This window comes from Mesoplodon densirostris, chromosome 3 (genome assembly GCF_025265405.1).
Source record: "Mesoplodon densirostris isolate mMesDen1 chromosome 3, mMesDen1 primary haplotype, whole genome shotgun sequence".
Taxonomy (NCBI): Eukaryota; Metazoa; Chordata; class Mammalia; order Artiodactyla; family Ziphiidae; genus Mesoplodon; species Mesoplodon densirostris.
In genome coordinates, this window is record NC_082663.1 from 176,487,763 (window position 1) to 176,496,025 (window position 8,263).

The window sequence follows — 8,263 nt, forward strand, 5'->3', positions numbered from 1 at the left end:
CATTCACCTGAAAATAAAATCACTCTGTAAACTGAAGGTGTAAGTCCTGTGAGTTTTCTCCCCAAATGTTCCAAACTCTGAATCAAATCTAAAGTCACATGATTTCAAATCACAGAAGGCATGGTATTTCACTTGTTTTTCTTATAAGGTGATTACCTTTGCTGTATTAAGCTGAGAATTAGAGGTTGTTTAGATAACTACTGCTTCTGCAAGTTAATTTACTGATAAATGTTGTTAAAAATCATCTTGCAATGTAGTCTAGGGAGTGTGACTCTTGGCCCCCAGGTTGTGCCTGCTTCCTTGAGTTCTCTGGTTACCAGCCACCAGTAAGGCCCAGGAACAACATGGAACTTGGGTTGTCGTCCTAGGTCAATTGAACAAGCTAACTTTCACTCTTACATTCTACCTTCACCTCTATCAGATGATGCTCTCTCCCTCGCACACCCTGAGGACCACTAGACAGAAATTCAGGCTCTAAGTTCAGGTGCTTTTTCCTCCAAAAGATGGGCTATGGCTTTTAACAAGTTATTTATCCCAGTAAAGCATTTCTAAAATGTGACCAATAATTTGAGCAAGCTAAAAAGTCATACTAAAATTGTTGAGCTTCTCAGAAGTTCAGAGGTTAACATCCAGTTTTGCCAATTTTATCAGGAGTAGACAAGCAGTTAAGGACAGAAATACTCATTTCATTTTAAAAACTGTTAGTTTTTTTCTATTTGCCAAGGCGCTAAAACAAAACAAAAACTCCAAAATGTTATGATTTGGGGTGGAGACTAAGCAAAGGAAAAATCAGTGAATTCAGCTTTGCCTCCTGGGACTAATCAGTCTCATTGTTTCAGACTTGTGAGGAATAAACTCTTCTGGGTCATTTAGTACTCTACCTGCAATGTCTCTTTCCCAACAACCATTCTTGTAAATTCTCTAATTACCTAAGGAAAATTCCTAGGAAACACATAACTTCCCTATCTTAGTTTGGAGTGCTATACCAAAATACCAGAGACTGGGTAGCTTATAAACAACAGAAATTTATTTCTCACGATTATGGCTGGGAAGTCCAAGATCAGGGCACCAGCATGACTGCATTGTGGTCAACCTTCTTCCTGGTTCATTTCTGGTGACTTCTCACTATGTCCTCACATGGTGAGGGAGCTGTCAGTGGCCTCTTTTATAAGGTCATTGATCTATTCATGAGGGAGGTACCCTTATGATCATCATCACCCAATGCCCCACTTCCTAATACCATCACCTTTGGGGTTGAATTTCAACATGAATTTTGAGGGGACACAAACTTTCAGACAATAGCATTCCCTAAGTATCAATAGTCCTAAAATCATCAAAAAATTAAATCTAAATAAAATCACAAAATATTAAGCCTAGTTATTTTTAAGGCGAGGTCTATCAAACTTGAATGTAACAGATTAAGTCCTTTGCAGGATCTTTCAGAGGAGATAATCTATAAGCATGATGATTCTAATATAACCCAGTACCAAAATCAGACAAAGAAAATACAAGACAGAAAAATTGCAGGCCAATATCATCTATCAACAGAAATGTAAAAATCCTAAACAAAGCATTAGCAAATGTAAACCAAAGTACCTAAACATAGATAACACATGATAAATACAGATTTTTCATGGGAATGCATGGATTATTTTAACATTAGGAAACTTACAGATGCTGTGCACTACCTTAATATTAACAGAAGTCCATATGTTCATCTCAATACATGTAGGAAAAAACCCCCAAATACTCAGTACCTACTCATGATAAAAACTTTTAGCCAAGCAGCAGTAGAAAGGAAATTTCTAACCAGATAAAAAGGTATTTAACAAAACTGCTGGAAAAAATGGTAAAAGTTTAGAAGTATTCATGACATGATGAGTATGGGGAAAGAATGAACTACCCAATAATGGTTTTAAGAAGCAGAAATGGTTCATGCACATACAAAAAAAAATGGATGCCTACCCTCACCATATCAAGAGTTATATGATTTTGGAAGAATATGTAAGGAATAACTTTATGACCTCAAGATAGGGAAGGATTTTTTAAACAGGATACAAATAAGCTATATAAAATGTTTATATTATTTGCTCACATTGAAATAAGGAACTTATGCTTATCAAAATATACCAAAAAGGAAATGAAAAATCAAGACACAAAACAGAAGGAAATCTTTCCACAGCATGCCCAATATGTTTTCTGGAAATTTTGAATAATTTGTATGGATAATTAAAAAGAAAATAGAAAAAAATGATCTGAATACATGACTACTTATTTCACAGAAGAGGAAATACAAATTTCCAAAAACATGAAAAGATGCTTAGCTTCGTTAGTTTAAAAATGTAAATTAGGACCACAGGCATGATTTTAAAGTACACATGAGCAAATATAAGATGTATGACAATACTGAGTTTTGGAATGTATGTGGAATAACTGACATTCATACTCTACTAGTGGGAGTATGAATTGATACAGGTCATGACATCTTGCAAAGTTGAACACCTGCTTGTTGTAATACACAGACACCTATACATGATAGATAAATGTTTGCAGATGAGCACCAAGAATTATGTGTAAAGACATTTATACTGATCGTAATAGCAAATATTTGGAAGTAGTCTGAATGTCCATTAATAGGAGAATGGATACACTTTAGAGTATTAACACAGTAAACAGCAATGAAAATTGATGAACCAAAGCTATATATACAAAACTTTGATGAATTGTAAAACATGCTGAATTCTAAAGTCATAGGAAACTACATGTGGTATATCATTTTTTGCAAAATTAAGTTTATACTAAGTGATATGTACGTGTGGTGAAGATCATAAAAACAGCAAGTGATTGGATGAGACGGTGTTTTAGTTATTGTTAACCCCCGAAATGCAGAAGACTGCAAATAAGAAAAAAGAGTTTGTCTGAGGTCCTAAGAATTGCAACTCGAGAGGCACAGATAATAGCAGCCACTCAAATATGTTCCAAGGGAAATAAAAAATGGCTAGGGTTTATAAAAGCAACAGACAAAAACATCCCAGTAGCATTATATACACGTTATTTTTAGAGAACTATGATTGGTGGCATTCAGTTACTTGGGGACAGCAGATTGGTTGCTAAGCTGTGGTCTTGAGGGAGAAAAGAAAACAAGTTCCATAAAAAAAAAAAAAAAATAGTTCCAGATGGTCTCAGGATGGCTGTATCAAAAGTTTATATTGCATCCGGGGGTGGATGTGTGTAAGTTCTACTTCCTTAGTGGCCTCCTGGCTCCATTTTAGATCCCTTTGACATAAGTAACTCCATTTTGTTGTTCATGGTCCACATTATCCACTACTGTGTAACAACTCTCCCTGGCTTAGAAAACAAGTTATTAATATCTGTCTTGGTTCCATGTTTGGGCTCAGCTGGACAATTCTTACTTAGAGTGTCTATGTGTTTGCGTTTAAGTGGCAGCTGGGGCTAAAGGCACGACTGGGCTTGATACCCAAGATGGCGGGCCGTTGATGACTGCCAGGTGGGAGCATGGTTGGGCTTCTGTGTGGCTGGGGCTTCTCACAGAAAGGTGGCTGGTTTCTGAGAGGGAGTGGCCCTACAGCAAGCATTCTGAGAGACCTAGGTAGAAGTGGCAAATCTTATAACTCAGTTTTGGAAGTCACAACATTAATTCTGCTGAATATTATTGATCAAAAATGATTCACAGGGCTTCCCTGGTAGCGCAGTGGTTGAGAGTCCGCCTGCTGATGCAGGGGACACGAGTTCGTGCCCCAGTCCGGCAAGATCCCACATGCCGCGGAGCGGCTAGGCCCGTGAGCCATGGCCGCTGACCCTGCACATCCGGAGCCTGTGCTCCGCAACGGGAGAGGCCACAACAGTGAGAGGCCGCGTACCACAAAAAAAAAAAAAAAAAAAAAATCAAAGATTTGGCCCAGATTCAAGGGGAGAAGATTATAGAAGGGCATTAATACCAGGGGGCATGGTTCATTGGGTGACAATATTTGGTGACTAGCTACCACATAAACACAAAATTCTGGATGGTAATTACCTCAGGGTGTGAGGCAAGGAAATGACTTGGGAAGCAGCGGAGTTCCTCAGCTTGCTTGATGCCTGAAAGAGGCTCCTTGTCAAAAAGAGGCTGCCCAGGCCAGCTAGAATGATGGCCAGTGGGTATGTCAGTAAAAAGAATTAAGAATAAATTTTTGGTCCAACACTGGGTGATTTGAGAGAGAATAAAGCAGACATCTTCATACCTGATCACCCTGGATAAAGTGAACATGTAGTTTAAGATAAAGTTGAAGGAACAAATAGTTGAAGGATAAAGTTTAAGATATAATGACCTCAGATGTTGTACCAAGGGATATCCCAAAGTGATTAACATTCTTCAGGCCACTGTTAAATTTAAATGTGTCTCATTAACAGAACCATCAACATCTCCCTCCTGTCTGCACCTTCCTCTTCTCATTCATCTCCCTAGATCACCAGAGGAAGAGAATATTGGTTCCTATCACAAGTAAGGAAACGTAGTAAACCAAAACATGTGCATCATAAGAGAACAAGGCAAAGAAATAACGATCGTCATTAAACTGTCGATAGGTTTTTCTTTGCCTAATTTCTCTTATTCTCAGAGACTTGTTCAGAATCTAGGCAAAAGAGAAAAATGTCCATTTTCATAGCTTCTTAATAGGCCATTTTCAAAGCAGCCTGAAAAAGCAAAATATGCTTTAATTTTGTGATAATTGACATGCCTGATATATTTACAGTGTTCAAAGTGATTAAATTATTTAAAATATTCATTCTTCTTTTCAAGCGCTTTGGGTTGCATTATCAAACATGTTTTCTCATGAAGAGATCTGTGAAATGAATAGATCATTTTATTTCTCAGCTGTCGCTCCATTGAATTTATCAAATGTTTCCTCATGATTAGATTTTGCTTTTTGGTAAGAAAGTCACCAAAGTAATATTGTATTCGTCTCAGTACATTATATTATCACATTAGGAGGCTTGTGATGTTGAGTTAACCTATTCCTGGGAAATTTAACTTTGCTCTGTTGTTTAAGGTGGTATCTGCCTAATTTCCCACTGTAAAGTTACCATTTTTCTCATCTTAACCTTAATATCTTGAGAGGAGATCCTAGAGCATATGCATATATATTTTTACTGGTCAAACTTCCCTCCACTAGTTTTAGCATCTATTGATGGCACTTGCTGTAATCAATTGTTATTATAATGGTTTCCAAATGGAAATTATCTAATTCCATCATTCCTTCTACACTTATTAATTGGCTTTCTACTTTAGGGAAGAGTTTTATCTTCTATTTGTTTCTATAACTCTGGAAGCACAGTTTCTTATTTTATTCAATGGACTGTAATCTGCTACTATCATTATTTATTTTGATGCTGAAATTGTCCCAGACTTGGCCTCTGAGATTCCCTGCAAGCTGGTATCTATGTCCTTTCTGTCACAACAAGCTTGGAATTGTGTCCAAGATTTGTAATTCAAGTACACCTAATTCTTTCTGTGTAGCAAAGTATGATTTATTAACTAGATGACTTGAGGGTTGGGGAGAGGAATTGTGGGGTCAAAAATAAGTGGGGAGATTTTCTCTTTTTCTTCTGCAGTATCTTATATTGCCTCCTCTTGCTACTTTCCCCCTTGAAACATGGTTTCCACACCTCTATTTTCTGTTAACAATCTTCCCCCGAAGCATTACCTTCCCACTAATGCCTCCTTGCATCCTGCATGTACTTAAAAAAATTTTGTAAAATATTTATAGCTTAAAATGTATCATTTAACAATTTAAAAGTGTACAGTACCATTGAGTGCATTCACAATGTGGGTGTAACCATCACCAAAATCTATTTCTAGAACTTTTTCATCATCTCAAACAGAAACCCTGTACTCATTAAGGAGTAACTCTCCATTTTCCCCTCCCCCCAGCCCTTGGTAACCTCTATTCTACTTTCTGTCTCCAATAATTTGCCTTTTCTAGCTAGTTCATATAAGTGGAATCATACAATATATTTCTTTTTGTGTTTGGCTTATTTCACTTAGGGTAATGTCTTAAAGATTCATCCATGTTGTAGCATGTTATCAGAATTTCCTTCCTTTTTTTAAAGCTGAATAAAATTCCATTGTATGTATAGACCACATTTTGTTTATCCATTCATCTGTCAATGGACATTTGAGTTGCTTCCACCTTTTGTCTATTGTAAATAATGCTGCCATGAACACTGGCATACAAGTATCTGTTTGACTCCGTGCTTTCAATTACTTTCCCTATAGTTTTGCCTTTATATAGTATCGTATATCTGGCTGCTTTCTCTTAGGCTAGTACATGTGAGATTTCCCCCATGTTGTATCGGTATTTTGCACCTTTTAATTGCTGAGTGGTATTCCATTATATGAATATACCACAGTTTGTTTATCCATTCTCCACTTGAGGAACATTTGGGTTATTTCCGATTTGGGGAAGTTATGAATAAACCTGCTACAAACAATCGCATACAGGTTTTTGTGTGAACATTAAGTTTTCATTTCTCCTCGTGTAAATAAATACCTAAGAGTGTGGGATTGCACATTCATTTGAGAAGTGGATATTAACCTTTATAAGACACTGTCAACCTGTTTTCCACAGCGGCTGCAGCATTTTACATTCTCATCAGCAATGTACAAGGGTTCTAGTTTGAATGTGGATTCTTCTACATCTTCACCAACACTTGTTAACACTTGCTATTTTTTTATATATAATAGCCATTCTAACAGGTGTGAAGTGGTATCTCACTGTGGTTATGATTTGTGTTCCTCTAATGACTAGGGATATTGAGCATCTGTTTTTTGTTTTTTGTTTTGCGGTACACGGGCCTCTCACTGCTGTGGCCTCTCCCGTTGTGCAGCACAGGCTCCGGACACGCAGGCTCAGCGGCCATGGCTCACGGGCCCAGCTGCTCCGTGGCATGTGGGATCTTCCCGGACCGGGGCATGAACCGTGTCCCCTGCATCGGCAGGCGGACTCTCAACCACTGCGCCACCAGGGAAGCCCCAGAATAAGTTTTACATATTTTTACATATAAGCTCTCACTTGCCTTGTAATTTTAGGCAATTGAATTCATTGAGGAACATTTATTAAGTTTGCAGCAAAAGCTAATTTCCAAAGCCACGCCGTGTTTAAAATAGTGATCGAATACAATTCACTTTCAGAAAAATTTCATCCCCAGCTTGAGGTGAAAAAAATTGCAATAAAACTTCACTACTGCTGACATTTAACTGCTATGTAGCAGAGCAAGACAGGGTGTTCAGCTTCTATTTCTGAGAAAAAGCATCATGGAACCGACAATAGTTAAGTCCACAAGAGCAAGTAAAGTTCAGTGTTGCCACTACTTGTTCAATAAGACATGATAAGCTCAAATATTTTCTGCATGTTACCTGCTGATGAATATCCACAGGTTTAAAAAAACCTTACATTTTCACAAGCTTTGTAAATTCGTTCAACTAAGCCTCCTTCTGCTCTATACATATTTTTACTATCATCAGCTGGAACACAGCAGATTCCACTTCAGGTTATCCTGAGCATTTTTTCAACTTTAAAAATATTCTGGTTTGTTTATAGTTGTTCCACACAGACTATTTATAGAGGCTGATTCTTCAGCTGTTTTAAACGCAATAGTGACTCATCAAATAAATAACAATGAAGCAGTGTCATTGACATCTGTTGACTCATCAAGAGCCAAGGAAAACCACTTAAAACCATATACCTTGGGACTTCCCTGGTTGCGCAGTGGTTAAGAATCTGCCTGCCAATGCAGGGGACACGGGTTCAATCCCTGGTGCAGGAAGATTCCCACATGCTGCAGAGCAACTAAGCCCGTGTGCCACAACTACTGAGCCAGTGCCCTAGAGCCCGCAAGCCACAACTACTGAGCCTGTGTGCCACAACTACTGAGCCTGTGCACCTAGTGTTCCACAAGAAGAGAAGCCACCGCAATGAGAAGCCCACGCACCACAACGAAGAGTAGCCCCCTCTCGCCACAACTAGAGAAAGCCCGCATGCAACAACAAAGACCCAATGCAGCCATAAATCAATCAATAAATTTATTTTTAAAAACCCATATCTTTAACTGACTATTGACATTGCTCACAATGCCCTCAACTTTTTGAACAATTGTTCTCACTGAAAGGCTTAAACAAGTTTATTTTCTCTGGAAATATTTCTTTAGCTGCTGCAATTAAATGTGATTTAATTAACTTATCATCAGTAAACAGATTTCCTTGATT